This window comes from Ahaetulla prasina, chromosome 15, assembly GCF_028640845.1.
Source record: "Ahaetulla prasina isolate Xishuangbanna chromosome 15, ASM2864084v1, whole genome shotgun sequence".
Taxonomy (NCBI): domain Eukaryota; kingdom Metazoa; phylum Chordata; class Lepidosauria; order Squamata; family Colubridae; genus Ahaetulla; species Ahaetulla prasina.
The window spans coordinates 7,558,895-7,579,491 of NC_080553.1; the positions used below are offsets into that span (position 1 = coordinate 7,558,895).

Below are 20,597 nucleotides of genomic sequence, written 5' to 3' on the forward strand. Positions count from 1 at the left end.
AGGGATGGATGGATGGATCGATGGATTGATGGACAGAAAGAGATAGAGATAGAGATAGATAGATAGATAGATAGATAGATAGATAGATAGATAGATAGATAGATAGATAGATAGATAGATAGATAGTCAAGCACTTGAAATCAAGAGTCCAGGAAATTCAAATGAATATACAGGTGTATTGTATGCTAGCACTCTTTACAGAATCAGAACTACTAATGGTCAAAGCAAATCAGTGGTAGATAAGAGACAACAGAATTCAAGGAAGGCTGGACTTAGATCTCTTGTGGGGTGAAGGAACTCGAGACTGATGACACGCTTGACCCCTCCTTCGGCTCAGCCTGGTCAGCTCCTTCACAGAGGAAGTCAAACTGGAGCTTGCACCACTTCCTTCTCTGTTGTCCCATCCATCCCAGGAGAAACTTCGCTTAAACCAAAGTCGCAAACCTCTCTAGCTTGGAATCACACAGGTGGATAAAAATGCCAAATTCTGTCTGAATATCTGGCTACTGTGCAACAAACCATAATAAAGACTCTCTCTCTCTCTCTCTCTCTCTCTCTCTCTCTCTCTCTCTCTCTCTCTCTCTCTCTCTCTCATGGATCGTAGAGCTGCTAATTGTATAAATCAAGGGTTTTGTCGTTGTAGGAAGAAACATGGTGTCCTACTGCCCATCACTCCAAAATAACAGTCTGTGGTGATTCTCAGTCATCCAGGTCATGGTTGTCCCAAAGATGCTTTTCCAAGAAGTAACTGGACTTTCTTTGTTTTTCCTTGAAGATGTTGTGGAGAAGCTTCTTGGATGAGAAGTGAGATGTCTTCAAGGAAAAATGAAGTCCAGTTACTTCTTGGAAAAGCACCTTTGGGAACTCCTAAGTAATAATATTTGCTTACTTCCTGACGTCAATGCTCACACAGATTCAGAAACCCTTCCTAGGTTTCCCAACTAGATCCTAGAATTCATAATAGCTTTCAGATTTTGAACCCTGGTTGCTGATCTATCTATCATGAGCACGAGAATCCAAAGACATTAACCAAAATAGCTTTGTGCTGCAGTCTTCTTGTACCCAAGTAGCGCTGGTAGACACAATAGCATTGCTTAGGCTCTTCTGTCTCTCAGGACATAAAATTCATTACTATTTTTTAATTGGAAGTGATACTACATTTTATGTGTACAGATCTCCAATATCAAAATGTAATTGCTTTTAAGCAATCCTCATTTGAAGCCCGCTTCCCCTGGAGAGCAAGAGATGGAGTCTAATTACAAGAGATAATTTGAAGGAAGATAAACAAATAACAGAAGATCATCAAGGTCAACAATGGATCAACGCAAAAAGGTGCTGGAAGTAGAGTTTTGTAACACCGGCAACCATAGATTTGATTAAATATTCTCCCCCTATCATTGCTGGCCCTTAGAAGCGAAGATTTTTGAGGGTGGGACAACTACCTAGGTTGGCCAGATTAAGGGAATGGAGGGGCAATTTAGGGAGATAGAAGTATAGTGATGATGGAGATGTTGTGTGAGCTGTCCTCTCTGCCTAAGCCTTTAAGTGAAATGGAGGATATTGTCCCAGTGTCCAAGATGACTAGATAGAATAGAATAGAATAGAATTTTATTGGCCAAGTGTGATTGGACACACAAGGAATTTGTCTTGGTGCATATGCTCTCAGTGTACATAAAAGAAAAGATACGTTCATCAAGGTACAACATTTACAACACAATTGATGATCAATATATCAATATAAATCATAAGGATTGCCAGCAACAAGTTATAGTCATACAGTCATAAGTGGAAAGAGATTGGTGATGGAAACTATGAGAAGATTAATAGTAGTGCAGATTCAGTAAATAGTCTGACAGTGTTGAGGGAATTATTTGTTTAGCAGAGTGATGGCCTTGAGGAAAAACTGTTCTTGTGTCTAGTTGTTCTGGTGTGCAGTGCTCTATAGCGTCGTTTTGAGGGTAGGAGTTGAAACAGTTTATGTCCAGGATGCGAGGGATCTGCAAATATTTTCACGGCCCTCTTCTTGATTCGTGCAGTATACAGGTCCTCAATGGAAGGCAAGTTGGTAGCAATTATTTTTTCTGCAGTTCTAATTATCCTCTGATAATTTTGATGATTTTCTAGATGACTTTGGGGGTCCTTGGTGCCTTCTGAGCTTGGTTGTTTTCTCGCAGAGAGTTTCATTACCCAACTAGGTAACATCATCAGTGCTGAAAAGGAGTGGCATTTGTTCTCCTTTTAACACCATGATTAACAGAAGACCAACAATGCCCAGTCAAGGAACTACCAACTCAGACAATCAAACGGTAAACAACAGTTTAATCAAGGAGCCATCAAATATCCTTATCAGCACTGACATGGGAAGCCACTTGTATATAAAAAGAGAGCAAACCCCACTCCCTTTAACACTGATTGTATTACCTAGTTGGATGATGAAACATCTGCAAGAAAACTACCAAGTTCAGAAGAGCACCGAGGACCACACAATTGAACCCTGAGCTATTTTCTTCTAGGTGTCAGATAACTTTTCTGTCTGGAACAGGAAGGTGAATCTGAACATTGCAAACATTTGGGATGTGTCATCCATCCATCAGATGACTCACTAGACACCCTAATGACACTAGACGACTAACTAACTAGACAACTGACATAGACTGATCAACCTAGAAATAGAATAGAATAAAATAGAATAGAATAGAATAGAATGGAATGGAATGGAATGGAATGGAATGGAATGGAATGGAATGGAATGGAATGGAATTCTTTGTTGGCCAAGTGTGATTGGACACACAAGGAATTTGCCTTTGGTGCATATGCTCTCAGCGTACATAAAGAAAAAATAAAATATATTCGTCAAAAACCATAAGATACAACACTTAGTGATAGTCATAGGATACTAATATTATTTATTTATTTTTATTTATTTATTTGAATTTATATCCCGCCCTTCTCCGAAGACTCAGGGCGGCTTACAATGTGTTAAGCAATAGTCTTCATCCACTTGTATATTATATACAAAGTCAACTTAATTGCCCCCAACAATCTGGGTCCTCATTTTACCTACCTTATAAAGGATGGAAGGCTGAGTCAACCTTGGGCCTAGTGGGACTTGAACTTGCAGTAATTGCAAGCAGCTGTGTTAATAACAGACAGACTTAGTCCGTTGAGCCACCAGAGGCCCTAATAGGATACTAATTTGGAAAGAGCTCCAAATCTCACCGACGTTCAGACCATAGCTTAGATCAGGGGTCTCCAACTGTGGCAACTTTAAGCCTGGTGGACTTCAACTCCCGGAATCTGGGAGTTGAAGTCCACCAGGTTTAAAGTTGCCAAGGTTGGAGACCCTTGGCTTAGATGGTTTCCCAACTGGCCCTTTAAAAATGTCTAGGAAGGTCTATTACCAAGATCATTGTGGTGGCATCAGTATCTCAGTTTGACTATATGAAATCCGTTCCTTTGATCTATCTGTTTCTCATAATGTCCGCATTATGCACAATCACATCCCTGCTTTGTTCCTGTCTCTCTTTTTTTAAACTAAAAAAAAGGGGAGGGGGAATTCTGCCGCTACATCACTGCTTTTTTTCCTTTTTCTTTTTGCTTAGATGGGTGTTTCCCCTCCCTCCTCACTTTCCAGAAAGATAAAAACCCCTCACTTCTCTTCCACTCTTGAATGCTTGCACCGTCAAGAAATGCTTCCTACTGGGTGGGCGAGGGTTATAGAACCTCCCGCTTCACAGGTTTAGATCCCGTTTACGATCTCTGTCACCTTTGATCTGCAATATCCGTGTTGTGACGGACCAGCGAAGGTCCTATATGTGCTATAAGGGAAAGGTAAAGGTTCCCCTTGCACATACGTGCTAATTGTTGCCGACTCTAGGGGGCGGTGCTCATCTCCGTTTCAAAGCCGAAGAGCCAGCGCTGTCCGAAGACGTCTCCGTGGTCATGTGGCTGGCATGACTCAACGCCATAGGCACACGGAACGCTCTTACCTTCCCATCAAAGGTGGTCCCTATTTTTTCTACTTGCATTTTTACGTGCTTTCGAAACTGCTAGGTTTCGAAAGCACTAGGGATTCGAACCGCTGAGCTGCCGACCTTTCGATCGACAAGCTCAACGTCCTAGCCCCTGAGCCACCGCGTCCTGCTATGTGCTATACATTCACACTATCTCCTTCTCCCTCTCGTCCCCCCCCTCGTTTTAAGACTCCCACCTCAAGATACGAATCAGAAGAGTGGAATATTTATAACTAAGAGTTCTCAGCAGATTTGGGAGGGCAAAGATGCAGGCTGGAGACTCCTGGGATGAAAAATGACCCAAAGATCAGAGAGAGAGACAAGAGCTGCTAATGTGATGGTAGCTGAAGTGCTGCTAGGCAACTGTTATCAACCATGTTTCTCTCTTCCCTCCCTCACCTTGTCATTCAAGGAAACTAAGGACGCTTCTTGCCACTTGGACCATTTGTCTCTGATTGGAGGGCAAATGGCCCCAAACTAAGACATTTTGCTCCTCACCCCGAGAAGTTTCTTTAGTTCTGGAGAACTAAAGTTCTGAACTCCAGTTCTGAACTTTAGTTTGATTCTCACCGGCTCAGGGTAGACTCAACCTTGTTGAGGTAGACTTGAACATTGGGCGCTATCTAACAAAATGAAATTCAACAGCGAAAAAAATAAGGTTCTACATTTAGGCAAAAAACCCAAAATGTACAGGTACCGTATATGTGGTACCTTGCTCAATAGTAGTAATTGTGAGAGGGATCTTGGAGTCCTAGTGGACAACCATTTAGATATGAGCCAGCTGTGTGCAGCAGCTGCTAAAAAAGCCAACACAGTTCTGGGCTGCATAAACAGAGGGATAGAATCAAGATCACGTGAAGTGTTAATACCACTTTATAACACCTTAGTAAGGCCACACTTGGAATACTGCATCCAGTTTTGGTCACGACAATATAAAAAAAGATGTGGAGACTCTACAAAGAGTGCAGAGAAGAGCAACCAAGATGATTAGGGGACCGGAGGCTAAAACATATGAAGAACGGTTGCAGAAACTGGGTATATCTAGTTTAATAAAAAGAAGGACTAGGGGAGACCTGATAGCAGTTCTTCCAATATCTTTGGGGCTGCCCCAAAGAAGAGGGAGTCAAGCTATTCTCCAAAGCACCTGAGGGTAGAACAAGAAGCAATGGGTGGAAACTAATCAAGGAGAGAAGCAACTTAGAACTAAGGAGAAATTTCCTGACAGTGAGAACAATTAATAAGTGGAACAACTTGCCTGCAGAAGTTGTGAATGCTCCAACACTGGAAATTTTAAAGAAAATGTTGGATAACCATCTGTCTGAGATGGTGTAGCGTTTCCTGCCTGGGCAGGGGGTTGGAGTAGGAGACTTCCAAGGTTATTATTATTATTATCAACCTTCCATCCTTCCAAGGTTGGTAAAATGATCCAGATTGTTGGGGGCAAGATACTGACTCTGTAAACCGCTTAGAGAGGGCTGTAAAGCACTGTGAAGCGGGATATAAGTCTAAGTGCTATTTCTATTGCCCTTCCTTCCTTCCTTCCTTCCTTCCTTCCTTCCTTCCTTCCTTCCTTCCTTCCTTCCTTCCTTCCTTCCCACAGTACGCAGCGGTTACAATGCAGAATTGCAGGCTAATTGTGCTGACTGCCAACAGTTTAGATTCTGAGTGGCTCAAGGTTGACTCAGCCTTTCATCCTTCCAAGATCAGTAAAACGAGGACTCACATTGTTGGAGGCAATCGGCTGACTCGCTAAATAGCTTAGACTGGGCTGTATAGCACTGTGAAGCGGTATATAAGTCTAAGTGCTATTGCTATGTCAAAGGGGGGAGAGGGATTTACTTAACGGCTGCATGATTCATTTAACAACTGTAGGGGATTCACTTAGCAATGGTCAACATTCAAAAAACCAAAGTCTTAAAATCAGGCACAATTCCCTTAACATCTGTTTTCTTAGCCATGGATATTCTGGCCCCAATTGTGGTTGTATGTTAAGGACTAGCCAGCTTCGGCTTCAGAACCAGACAATGCTGGCTAGATGTTAAACTACCATCTATAACCACCTCTTCCAATCAAACCAGAAGCCACCAACGTGCCCTGTGGTTTCTTTTTCATTTTTGGCGCACTCACAATGACAATCTTCTGGTCTCCATCTCTGCCTTTTTCAATGCAGATGTGTTTGTTTTTAATCACCAATGATTGTCTTTTCCTTTCACTAGCAATCACTCGGTGTCCTGATTTTCCCAAACAAGCTCTATATTTAACATTTGCAGGCTTGTTGAGATCAAAGGAAACACATCTGGGTGCCTTTCAGACTGGTAGAGTTTTGCTAGGAATTTTGAGAAACGATGACATCCATCTCTTTCTTCCTTAGCTCTTCTTCCTTCCCGTTTCCACTCTTCCTTTCACCTTCCTTCATCTTTCTTCTCTTCTCTTATTTGGACCCACCTTACTAGCCTTATCTAGGGGTGCTATTCAGCAGGTTCTGACAGGTTCTGGAGAACCGGTAGTGGAAATTTTGGGCAGTTCGGAGAACAGGCAAATGCCACCTCTGGCTGGCCCCGGAGTGGGGTGGGAATGGAGATTTTGCAATGTTCTTCCCCCAGGGGTGGGGAGGGAATGGGGATTTTGCAATATCCTTCCCCTGCCACACCCACCAAGCTACGCCATGCCCACCGAGCCACGCCCACAGAACCAGTAATAAAAAAACTTGAATTCCACCACTGATCTGGGTGCCTTTCAGCCTGGCAGAGTTTTGCTAGGAATTTTGAGAAAGGACGACATCCAACTCTTTCTTCCTTAGCTCTTCTTCCTTCTCTGTTCTGTTCCCCTCGCCTCAGTCCGAGCGATGGCTTAATTAGCCGGCACTATCAGCTCTGGCAGCAAACTAGCGAGCATCTGCCAATTGTCTCTGTTATCTCCCTTGATGCCGATGAGTCAACAAACAGTACTTCAGCTCTAGTCAAGCAGTTGATTTGCCTGCTACGAAGAGGCGTAGCAGTCCTTGCTGCTTTTATATCCTGTGGGTGTGGCTCCATGACTCACCACTTCCTAGTCCTGCCCCACCCCTGCTTCTGTTGTTCCCGCCTCTCCTGCCTATGAAACCTAGGGTCCAGCCAGGCCTGATTGCCATCAGCTGGGTCTGGAGGCGTGGCCTGGGGGGGAAAGAGTCAGGAGACAGAGGCCTCGTTATCTCTTCCACCTGGCCTGCCTCTGGCTCCTGGAGCTGAGCCAGGGAAGCCGGTGCTCCCGACGTAAGTCCTGATGGCCCTTCCCCCTCACTTTCCAAGTCACTTTCTGGCAGGGGGCCTGGCTCGGGGGGACACAGACACAACATTCTCGTTTCCACTCTTCCTTTCTCTTCCTTCATCTTTCTTCTCTTATCTTCTTCTTTGGACCCACTTTACTAGCCTTATCTGCAAATATGCAGGTTGGGGTGGTCTGCCTCCGGTTATTCTTCATTCTTGTAGATGTGGTTGTTTTTTATTGTCATTTAAGATTACGATTTAATTTATTGCGAGAGAGCACGGTAGGAGATGGGGGGGGGGCTGGGGCAGGCTACCGAAAAGGAAAGACGTCGATTCGATTCTGTGTGCCTGAATTTTTTTTTTTTTAAAGTCACTTTCTGCTTCTTAAGGGCCAGCCAGTTAAATAGAGAGGGGCATTGCTTTATTGTGTGGAGCTGTTTGAGCCAGATAACAGGGCATTCAAAGGCCATGGAGAAAGCTGTTTTTGGATTGCCCCAGCTTAGCCTTGCTCTCCAAACACACTGCGACCACAACATAGAGAAATTAGCCACGCTGGCAAAGGATTTTGCAAATAACACTCTTGGGAGGTTATGAGATCAGCGAAGGCTCCACTTCCAGAATTGTAGGGTCTATTTACCCCAACATCATGGTTTCTGCTTTGCAGAAGAAGATAGAGGCCTCAGCTCCTTTCTGCCTTTGAATGTCCACATTAGCATGCAAAGTCAGTCTTGCCCTCAAGTCAGTGCAGGAGGAAATAACCACCGAGCCCAACACCGCCCGAGCGTTTCAGAATTAAAGCATATTGCAAGAATTAAAGCAAGCAAGCGCGCGCACACACACACAAAGAGACATGTATATCTACCCGCTGTAGATTGAATAGCCTTATACCCGAGCTCTTATAAAACGGGGACAGCTCAGTTCTTCTCTGCCCTTATGGTGTCTGCAGACAGCCATCCTGCAGGTATCGGGTTCGATGGACTTTGCATAGGTAGATGAGACAGAAAGGAGATGGATGGATGGAGATAGATATGGTAGGTAGCTAGCTAGCTAGATGGATGATGGATGGATGGATGGATGGATGGATGGATGGATGGATGATAGATAGATAGATAAATAGATTATAGATTGATTGATTGATTGATTGATAGATGATAGATGATAGATGATTAGATAGATAGATGAGAGATAGATTAGATAGATATAAACAGACGATAGATAAATGAGAGAGAGAGAGAGATGGATGGATGGATGGATGGATGGATGATTTTAAATTTTAAATTTTTAATCCTTTGTAATTTTATATGGGGTATTTTAGGTTAGGTCAATCTGACGGTTTTAATTCGGCCACTATTGAATAGGTGTTTTAAATTGATATTTTAACTTTGTATACTTGCTGTTTTTATCTTTGGCTGTACACCACCCTGAGTCCTTCAGGAGAAGGGCGGCATAAAAATTTAAATAAATAAATAAATAAATAAATAAATGATAGATAAATAGATTATAGATTGATTGATTGATTTATAGATAGATGATAGATTATAGAAATAGAGATACAGTAGATAGATAGATAGATAGATAGATAGATAGATAGATAGATAGATAGATAGATAGATAGATAGATAGATGATAGATAGATATAGATAGATGATAGAGAATGATAAACAGAGATAGATAGATAGATAGATGATAGATAGATAGATAGATAGATAGATAGATAGATAGATAGATAAGATAGAGAATGTGAGAGAGAGAGAGAGAGAGAGAGAATGAGAGAGAGAGAGAGAAAAAAAAACATGGAATAAGAAACAGTTCATGCAAAAGAAGAGGATAAAACTTGCTGAATTGGAAAGCAGCCGATGATTATTCATTCCAACTGCATTTCCTCTGGCTTCTATTTCTTATGTGTTGGTTTTCTTTGCTCCTCGGATAAACATTCTATTTGTTGTTAAACCCGGCTAGTAGTGATGCCTGAAAGAATCAGAACACAGTTTCAGCTTGTGTACAAAACAGCCTTGCTTGCTGGAAAGCACATGCTATTACCGGGAGGCAAAATCACATAAGTTCATCTGGTCTAAAAAGGGTCTAATTAACAGTCTTTCGTTGAGTATTATTGGCAACGTATAATGCAAACAAATCTGAGAAGACGCCTTACGATACCGGCATAGACAGTCGAGTAGCTAATGGACCATTGAACAAATTGACCCAGAGTTCTCACTGAAGGTACAAATGGTCACACTTAAATTATTCTGCCTTGGACACATTATATTAAAAGCTGTGGTGGCACAGGGGTGAGAATGCAGTTTAGAAGGGCTGACTCACTGCTCACTCCAGGAGTTTGATCCTGCTGGTCTCAAGGTTGACTCAGCCTTCCATCCTTCCGAAATCGGTAAAATGAGGACCCAGATAGTTGGGACAACATGCTGACTCTGTAAACTGCTTAGACAGGGCTGTAAAACACTGTGAAGTGGTATATAAGGCTAAGTGCTATTGCTATTGTCCTTCCTTCCTTCTTTCCTTCCTTCCTTCCTTCCTTCCTTCCTTCCTTCCTTCCTTCCTTCCTTCCTTCCTTCCTTCCTTCCACGGTGCACAGTGGTTAGAATGCAGTATTGCAGGCTAACTCACTGCTCATTGTCAGGAGTTCGATCCTGACCGGCTCAAGTTTGACTCAGCCTTCCATCCTTCCAAGATCAGTAAAATAAGGACCCAGATTGTTGGGGTCAATAGGCTGACTTTGTAAACTGCTTAGAAAGGGCTGTAGAGCATCGTGGAGTGGTATATAAGTCTAAGGGCTATTGCTATTGCTATATGTGTAGATCTAACCCTCTGAAGAAGGCTAGGAAGGATGGAAGGAAAGAGATGAAGGATGCTAGAAAGGATAGAAGAAAAGAGATGAAGGATGCTAGAAAGGATAGAAGGAAAGAGATGAAGGATACTAGGAAGGATAGAAGGAAAGAGACGAAGGATACTAGGAAGGATGGAAGGAAAGAGACGAAGGGAACAACCAGAAACAAAATGTATGGACACATTTATAATGCTGATGGATGTACTCTTGGAAGATCTAAAGAACCATGTAAGCGCAGATCATCATCAGAAGAAAATCAAACTACATGGGTGCCAGCAGTCAGGATTGATTCTCGACTTACAATGGTTTGTTTAGTGACCGTTCGAAGTTACAACGGCACTGAAAAAAGTGAGTTACGACTTATGTTTTTCAAACTTACGACCGCTGCAGTATCCCTACGATCAAACTTCAGATGCATGGCAACTGACTCAGTGTCCTGGGGTCATGTGATCCCCTTTTGCAACCAAAGGAGGAAGCCAGATTCATTTAACAACTGTGTGGCTCATTTAACAACTGCAAGGATTTTCTTAACAGCTGTGGTTAAAAAAAGGTTGCAAAATGGGGCAAAACATACTTCAGAAATGTTTCACTTAACAACATAAATTCAGAGCTCAGTTACGGTTGTAAGCTGAGGACTACCTATAACCATTCGATCAATGACTCAGTCAGTCAATGGAAAGATTCAGCTCTCTGAAAATGGCTCAAATCAGGGGTTGGTTGCTACTGGTTTGGCCCGGTTCGGGCGAACTGGTAGCAGCAGCAGTGGGAGGCCCCGCCCACCTGCCCAGACATCATCAAAAATGCTCTGCGCATGTGCAGAAGCGCTGCGTGCTCGCAAAGCAAATGCGTACATGTGTCGTGCCCCACTCCTTCGCTGACGGTCAGGGAAATCCAAATCAGGCGTGCCTCTGCAGCTCTGCCAAAGTCCTAGCAAAGTCCTCAAGGCAGGCAGGAGACCAGAAAGTGACTTCAGCAAGATATGTTTAGACTTTGCCTGACTCAGAGAATGCCAGAAAGCAGATCCTTTATATAGGCCATGGGGTGTGGCTCCATGACTCAGCACTTATCCAGGCCTGCCCCTCCCTTCCTTCTGTTGCCTCCGCCTATCAAGTCTTCTGATGCGAGGGTCACTCCAGTCTGCAGCTGTTGGCAATTGACCTCCCTCAGGCTCACATGCTGTGGAAGAGGGGGAGGGGTCTAGTTGCTCCGTTTGCCTGGGCATGGAGCCAGAGCTGGGGGCTGGAGGTATTTCTTCTTCTTCAGCCTGTCTGGGCATGGAGCCAGGGCTGGGGGCTGGAGGTATTTCTTCTTCCGTGTTCGGAAGCAGATAAGCAGGCCCCGGCTGTGGTGAGATTGGGCGAGACACAACAACATGCGCCCGCGTGCTCCCAATAGCGAACTGGTAGCGCCGGGATTTGAATCCCACTACTGGCTCAAATGTTGGGGAAAGTGGAATGAAAGGAGAGATGAAAATGACCAGCAAAACGGACGGATTTAGTTTACAATGGGGATGGAATAGTAGTGTTAAACGTTTTGAAAGAACAAATCAGAAACCCATCCTCAAAGAGAAAAATCTATCTATGCAGTCACCACGTGTGGAAAACAGCTTGATTGCACGTAATCAATTTTTTTTCCCCCTTCAAAATGCAATAAAACAATTACTTGGAAGAAAACAGTACTTTTCTCCTACGCCTAAACAGATTGAAACATTAATAAGGAGGCTCGGACATTTAATAAAACTCAATCTTCAGTGTGGTGACTAAAAAGCATACAAAATAGGAATTGAGCAGCTTTCGATCAATTCATGCCTTCCCTATTATTCATTTCCCTCTTTGTTGTTCCTTTGCTGAGCCGCTTTTACAGGGTAACATAGAAACGGTGGGAATTGCCGTCTCATATATTTGGAGAGTTCATTTGGAATGAGAGGTTGTCTTCAGCCGGTTCGAAGCGGTTCGGACCGGTTTGGGCGAACCGGTAGCAAAAATTACAGGCGGGCCTGGCTGCCCACGCCTGGCTCTGTGCTCTTCTATTTAGGCATGTTTTTGAGGCTGGGCACATGCGCGGAATGTATGCGCATGAGCAAGGTGAATGCGTGGAAGTGGCACGTGCCCGCTCACATTTGCGAACTGGTACTACTCCTGTTTGGAACCTGCTCCAGATAAGAAAAAGAGATAACCTTACAACTGGCTTATGCAATTCCTTCTCAACTGGCCTTATTTTTCTAAGTCACTCTTCTTGATTCAGCATCTTTGGGCAAGAATACGGCGGTTCATTCAGCACACTGAGCCAGCTGGAATATGAATTAGTATAATAAAAATACATCTTTATTTATAAAAGCACAATGCCCCACAGGCATCGGAGAGTGGTGCAAACAATAACAAATGAAATCCATTTTGAAAAGGGCAGTGCAGGCTTTTTCGTAAGCCAAATGTATAAAACAGCAGAAGAGAACTTGGTGAAAACAAACAATTAACCCCACCAAATTGCTAAAAAAGCCTTCGCACAGCCTAAGAAAAGGCAAGAATATTTTTCGGAGTGGGGTGGGGAGGTGGTGGTGGGTCTGTGATTGACTGTATATTTCTTTAGTTGAAGAATGAAGTTAAATTAGAACAAAACAAAACAGAACAACAGAGTTGGAAGGGACCTTGGAGGTCTTCTAGTCCAACCCCCTGCTCAAGCAGGAAACCCTATACTATTCAGACAACTATTTGTCTGAAATACAAATAGGGTTTAGGGTTTTCTGTCTGAACAGGGAGTTGGACTAGAAGACCTCCAAAGCCCTCTCCTCTCCTCTCCTCCCCTCTCCCCTCCCCTCTTCCTCTTCTCTTCCCTCCCATTCCATTCCATTCCATTCCATTCCAGACAGGTAGTTGTCCAGTCTCTTCTTGAAAACCTCCAGTGATGGAGCATTCACAACTTCTGGTGGCAAGCTGTTCCACTGGTTAATTGCCCTGACTGTCAAGAAGTTTCTCCTTAGTTCTAGGTTCCTTCTCTCCTTAATTGGTTTCCATCCATTGCTTCTTGTCCTGCCTTCTGGTGCTTTGGAGAATAGCTTGACTCCCTCTTCTTTCTGGCAGCCCCTCAAATACTGGACTACTGCTATCATGTCAATAAAAGAAAGCCAATGATGGCCTTGGGGATGCAAATTTCAAACTAAGGCAGAGAATGACTGCTAAGTCCCGAAAGTTTTAAATTTTATCTTTCTGTATTGTGCAAGCTGTAAAGACAGGGCTATGCTCAATAAATGATGATTAGTACAATGTATGAACAAAGGAAATGCAAAGAGATACAGCAAACTGATCTTTTAAGAAACAGCTCATCATCTGGCATTCGCCTTCTCCCCTTATCTTGGAGCTATGAGAAATTTGTTTATATCTATTACCAGCGTTATGAGATACACTTGCTGAGCGGTAGATAGATCCAAGATAATGCAAATTCAAAAAGAGAAATAATCAAGACAGAGCGAGACACACTTTTCAAAAGCCAACACGAAAGGAGAAAGTACAACGCTGAGTCCAGGTGAGTCTAAAATTGAAATCAGCTAAAGCCAACTTATGACAAACAAACAAAAAGAATTAAGGAACCAATCATAATCAGCAGCTCAAGGAGCTGCTGATCCAGTTCTACAGAGGAATTATTGAGTCTGTCATTTGCACCTCCACAACTGTCTGGTTCGGTTCTGCAACCCAACAAGAAAGACACAGACTTCAGAGGATCATTAGAACTGCAGAAAAAACAGTTGCTTCTAACCTGCCTTCCATTGAGGGCCTGTATACTGCACGAGTCAAAAAGAGGGCCGTGGAAATATTTACAGACCCCTCACATCCTGGACGTAAACTGTTTCAACTCCTACCCTCAAAACGACGCTATAGAGCACTGCACAACAGAACAACTAGACACAAGAACAGTTTTTTCCCCGAAGGCCATCACTCTGCTAAACAAATAATTCCCTCAACGCTGTCAAACTATTTACTAAATCTGCACTACTATTAATCTTCTCATCGTTCCCATCACCAATCTCTTTCCACTTATGACTGTATGACTGTAACTTTGTTGCTGGCAATCCTTATGATTTATATTGATATATTGACCATCATTTGTGTTGTAAATGTTGTACCTTGATGAAAGTATCTTTTCTTTTATATACACTGAGAGCATATGCACCAAGACAAATTCCTTGTGTGTCCAATCACACTTGGCCAATAAAAAAAATCTATTCTATTCTATTCTATTCTATTCTATTCTATTCTATTCTATTCTATTCTATTCTATTCTATAACCAATGTGATTTGTTTTGAAAAGAGAACAAAGGTACCAGCTTGGTCCTACAGCAGTGGAGGTGATGGAGCATGATGGGATGGCTGGAAACTCAAGTAGGTCCATCAAACCTGTCCCATTAGATCCAGCAAGGAAGGGATGGGCATTGGAGTTAATTCCTGGACCGGTCTATCTCGTGAGGTTCACAATAAGCGAGTTGACTTTCATCATCCAAAAATAACTCTGGTGGAAGCCAAACAGCCAACGCAGCCATTGAGCAAAATTTTTCATCAAAATTTCTTCTTAGGCTACGTTATGTGCATTTTCAAACTTAAAGATGAATGGACAGACAGACAGACAGATGTAATCTGTTGGGAATGTATCTGTAACTATATAAATATAATCAAAATTTTGAATGGTCTCAAATTTCCCCAATGCAAACCTCAAACCATTTTCCCAAGGCAAATTTTGAGATAGTATTTTTTTCAGGAAGAAAGCTTGGATAGATGGAAAAAGGAAGTTCTAAAATGGATTCTGTGAATGTAAAGCCTCTTTTCCCATGATGGTTTCCTTTTTCTTTTTCTTTTTGAGAAAGATTTTATAAACATACGGTAATTCCAGGTTTGGTGCAGGAGGAGGAAGCCGATTGGTTTCTAGATTTAGCTACTTCCATTATTTCTTTGACAGTACACAGCCACCAACTGATATTACCATCAGCTCCTGACTTAAAATTGTGCCTTAGCATATTTATAGAATGAAGAAACCAGAAAAAGGAGGGTTTCAAAAAAACATACACGAACACACAGGTCCTGCTCTTTTCTATAAATATACTCTGCTTCAGAACAAAATGTTAGCAAGTATTTTTCCAATGAGCCAGGTGGCTCTTCAGAGGCAGAAAGGGAATGAAATTGTCTCTTTTTTCAGCCAATTAAATATTGGAAGGAAAAAAGAAAGAAAACGGTTCCGGATTTTGTTCCAGAAACAAAAACTGAACTCAGGATGAGTTAGTCAAAATTAATCATCTTGGCCAACCAGAACACAACCTTGAGTGACAGACTTCTGAGGATCTTTCTCCTGCCAAAATACAACTCAAGCTTTGAATATTTCCCATTACTGCCGTTGTTTGGTTCACTCTTAGCAATGGTCAGTGAGAAAGTCAAGAAAGTAAGTTCATATATGCAACAGTTTCCAGATGCCTTTGTGCAGTGTTTGCCTGGGCCTGCAATGAGTAAAAGGTAAAGGTTTCCCTCGCACATACGTGCTAGTTGTTCCTGACTCTAAGGGGCGGTGCTCATCTCCGTTTCAAAGCCGAAGAGCCAGCGCTGTCCGAAGACGTCTCCGTGGTCATGTGGCCGGCATGACTCAACGCCAAAGGTGCACGGAACGCTGTTGCCTTCCCACCAAAGGTGGTCCCTATTTTTTTTACTTGCATTTTTATGGGCTTTGGAAACTGCTAGGTTGGCAGAAGCTGGGACAAATAACAGGAGCTCACCCCGTTACACAGCAGCACTGGGGATTCGAACCGCCGAGCTGCCGATCTTTTGATCGACAAGCTCAATGTCCTAGCCCCTGAGCCACTGCAAAACAGCATATGTTTCAATCATATTCACAAAGCCAGATAAGATAGATAGATAGATAGAGAGATAGAGAGATAGAGAGATGGATGGATGGATGGATGGATGGATGGATGGATGGATGGATGGACGGACAGACAGACAGAGATGATGGATGGATAGATAGATAGTTGATATAGACTGAGATAGATAGATAGATAGATAGATAGATAGATAGATAGATAGATAAATAGATAGATAGATGATAGATAGATAGATAGATAGATAGATAGATAGATAATATAGATTGATAGATACTGTAGATAGATAGATAGATAGACTGAGATAGATAGATAATAAATAGATCAATCGATCGATCAATCGATCGATCGATAGATAGATAGATAGACAGATAGACAGATGATTGATAGATAGATAGATAGATAGATAGATAGATAGATAGATAATAGATAGATTTGTAGATACTGTAGATAGATAGATATATAGACTGAGATAGATAGATAATAAATAGATAGATCGATTGATTGATAAATAGATAGATAGATAGATAGATAGATAGATAGATAGATAGATAGATAGACAGATAGACAGATAGACAGATAGACTGAGATAGATAGATAGATAGATAGATAGATAGATAGATAGATCCGATATATATATATAGTACTGCTTTATAAGGCCTTGTTAAGATCACACTTAGAATCCTGCATCCAGTTTTGGCCACCATGATATAAAAAACTTGTTGAGACTCTAGAAAGAGTGCAAAGAAAAGCAACTAAGATGATTGGGGGCTGGAGGCTAAAATATGTGAAGAACATGTATTGGATATGTCTAGTCTAGTGAAAAGAAGGACTTGGGTTGACATGATAAAAGTCTCCCAATATTTGTGGGGCTGCCACATAGAAGAGGAGGGTGAACTTATTTTCCAAAGCATCAGAAGGCAGAAGAAGAACCAATGGATGGAAACTAATCAAGGAGAGAAGCAACCTGGAATTAAGGAGAAATTTCCTAACAGTGAGAACAATTAACCAGTCAAATGGCTTGCCTTTAGAAGTTGTGGGTGCTGCAACACTGGAGGTTTTAGGAAGAATTTGTCTGAAATGGTATAAGGCTTCCTGCCTGAGCAGGGGGTTGGACTAGAAGACCTCCATAGTCCCTTCCAACTCTGATGCTGATGATGTTACAAAGAGTCCACAAACACAGCGTGTCGACAGAGTTCCTATTAAGAATAGAATAGAATAGAATTTTTTTATTGGCCAAGTGTGATTGGACACACAAGGAATTTGTCTTGGTGCATATGCTCTTAGTCAAATTCCTTGTGTGTCCAATCACACTTGGCCAATAAAAAATATGCAAACACTGGTTCCCAATGCTGGGAATCAACCCAAGGAATCACTTAAGCTTTGCTTTCCCTTCCCCCTCACTCTTTAATGATGTTTCATCAGAGAGCATGATTATTCATAAGGATGGATTGATCTTCATGCCATTGAGTGGCCTCAGAAGAATGGAGGAAATGGGAGAGAAAGACATCCGAATGAGGTAAGCAGCATTAAGAGGCAGACCCTGATCCATTTCTATGTGCCTCTCGACCTCGGGCACCCAAGCAACCAACAACCGCCCCCTGCCAGTTGCTCTCTTTTAAAGTCTAAATCAATAATCTGCCGGTTGCTAGCCAAGCAGAGTTGAAGGTAATCTGGATTGATAGAGCTTGGAATTTTTTTGGATTCTTTTTTTTTTTTTTGTAGGCAGTTTGGTCTAAGACACCAAGCTAGAAACCAGGAGACTGTGAGTTCTAGTCCCACCTTAGGCATGAAAGCTAATTGGGTGACTTTGGACCAATCACCAGGAGATGGTAAGTTCTAGTCCCACCTTAAGCCTCAAAGCTAATTGAGTGACTTTGGACCAATCACCAGGAGATGGAAAGTTCTAGTCCCACCTTAAGCCTCAAAGCTAATTGGGTTACTTTGGACCAATCACCAGGAGATGGTAAGTTCTAGTCCCATCTTAAGCCTCAAAGCTAATTGGGTGACTTTGGACCAATCACCAGGAGATGACGAGGTCTAGTCCGCTTTAGGCATGAAAGCCAGCTGGGTGATTTTGGGCCAATCACCAGGAGATTGGGAGTGCTAGTCCTTTCATAGGTCAAAAAGCCAGCTGGATGACTTGGGACCAGTCCCTCTCTTTCAGCCCAACCCACCTCACAGGGTTATTGTTGTGAGGCCAAATAGGAGGAAGAAGGTGTATTGGATGTGATCGCCACCTTGATTTATTTATAATAATAAATAAATAGAGCCGAGGTGGCACAGTGGTTAGAGTGCAGTACTGCAGGCTACTTCTGCCGCCTGCCAGCTGCCTGCAATTTGGCAGTTCAAATCTCACCAGTGTTGTGGTCCTCCAGCAGCCTGCGGAGCTGGTAATGGAGTCAGACAGCGATGAGGCTGAGGAAGAACATGGGCCAGTCCTGGAGGCTGGGGAAGGCCTGGATGAGGGCTCTGCATCGGAGGCAGAGGTGGGGCCAGGGCCATTGGGGGGTGATGTGAGGACTCCAGAGCCTCCAGAAGCTGACAGTAGTGAGGCAGAGGAACAGGAGGAGCCTGTTCCTAATGCATGCATGAGAAGAGCTGCCAGAAGGCAACAGCAGCTAAAGCAAAAATGCCGACTTGGGAGTAGGGCCAAGAGATAGTTGGCCCCTCCCATAAGGTTTAAAAGACCAGCAACAGTGTTTGGGCTCTTTGCCGGAAAACAAAGTTGATAGCTTTGTCTTGTTCCATTTGTTTCATATCAGCATCTTCTGAACTTTTTCCAAGAAAGGACTTTGTCAGTTTGCCTAATTGGACTAAGGTTGGTGATAAGACTGAGGAATTGTGTTGGGAGGAATTTGTTTTGATTTAGTTTGGACTACGCTGAGAATGAGTTAATTCTCAGTTATTCTAATAAAGTTTGTTGTTTTTACACTGACTGAGTTTCCTACTACCTACTTTGGCCTGGGTCACAACAACCAGGCTGAAGGTTGACTCAGCTTTCCAACCTTCCGAGGTGGGTCAAATGAGGACCCAGATTTTTGTGGCCATGAGGCTGACCCTGTAAAATCGTTTAGAGAGGGCTGGAAAGCACTGGGAAGCAGTATATAAGTCTAAGCACTATTGCTATAAAAAAAAAGAGGGCTGGATATTTAAAAAAAAAACACAACTAACTAAATTCCAGTTCATTTTAACCGAGACGCCTCTGACTAACCAGGCAAGATCTTGTCGTGGCGCATTGTGCCAGTACCTGAAGAACTGCATGACGCACAATCAATTCGGGAGCTTCGGCTGTCTCAAGCACCCTAGAGAGATGTCAGACTGCATTGCTGTCAACTCAATTTCTCCGACTGGCTGACCCAAATGTTCCTTTCAGTTAAGAGTAAGTCATTAGGCGGTTGCAAGGCTGAGCTCCAGGTCTGATATTCAGACATCTTAAAGACACCAGGATGCAACTCTGGAGTGAAGGTGTTTGGAGCAAGCGTTGCTCCTAACAACCGATCCCTTTCCTTTCCTTGGGGGACGCTGGTGTTTCCAAAGCTGTGTTTTCCTCAACTCTTGAGCCAGTCCGCGCACCTATTGAAGCTTCTTGTCTGTGTAAGGGAGGTGAAGCATGAACACCGAGGGGTAGTTAATAAGGAGCTAAAGCAGCTAGCAAAGCTACCCACAGGTTCAGCCCTTGCCCGGCTGAGTAGCAAATAATTGAGTGTTATTTGGGGGGGCTTTCCAATGCAGACTATTATATTAAGCAGTTGGTATCGACAGAAGAGAATATTTGTAGCTCGGGGTTGAACTGTGGGGTCATTGACGCGCTTTGAACTTGGGGGTGTTCTTGCAGACTTTTCATTACCCAACTAAGTAACATCATCAGTGCTAGAAGGGAGTGAGATTTGCGAGGAGGAAGAGGTGGAGGAGGAGGAGGAGGAGGAAGAGGAGGAAGACTGTGCAGTCCTTGGTGCTCTCTGAACTTGGCGATTTTCTTGCAGACATTTCAATACGCAAGTAGATAACATCATTGGTTTTAGAAATAAGTTGAGTTTGGTCTCTATTTATATATTTAATTCCCTGTCAACTACTGTCTATAAACCAAAAGCAAACCCTTCACCCTTCTCGCAGTGATAGTGTTACATAGTTTGGTAATGCAACGTCTACAAGAAAACCACCAAACGTAGCGAGTATTAAGCAGTTACATCAGGTATAGCAAGTCAAAATTAATGTCCAGGCTAATTCTTTTATGCAAAACCCACAATTAAACCTTCCCTCTTGAACCAAAATGTTAATGAGCCAACCTTCTGAAGAAATGAACTATTTCTATTTTCAAGAAAGTTTCTCTTATCACCTCTGTGTGCATTTAAATGTTTGTGTAATTAAATTCCACCGTCACCAATCCTTTGACTGAAGGATGAGTGTTTGCTCATTATTATTGTTGTTGCTATTGTTATTGTTGTTGTAGTTACATATGCTACACAACTTCCAACAACTCTGCAGCCAAAAATTTTGCTTTAATGACTGGCATCAAATAAAGGAGAAATTATTGCCTTGCATTGAAGATAAAGATTCAATTTGGAGATTCAACTCAGAAGGATTCAATTAAATGTTAATCAAATCAGAAGGCTGGACTGAATTAAATCAGATACTTTTGGATA

The 20,597-nt window shown here is 42.6% G+C and overlaps 1 protein-coding gene across 1 annotated transcript in view; it reads right to left on the reverse strand.

The window, feature by feature from the left end:
* The window catches only part of GALNT9 (polypeptide N-acetylgalactosaminyltransferase 9), a 144,844-nt gene that overhangs the window by 106,302 nt on the left and 17,945 nt on the right, over positions 1-20,597 (reverse strand). The window lies entirely within an intron of this gene.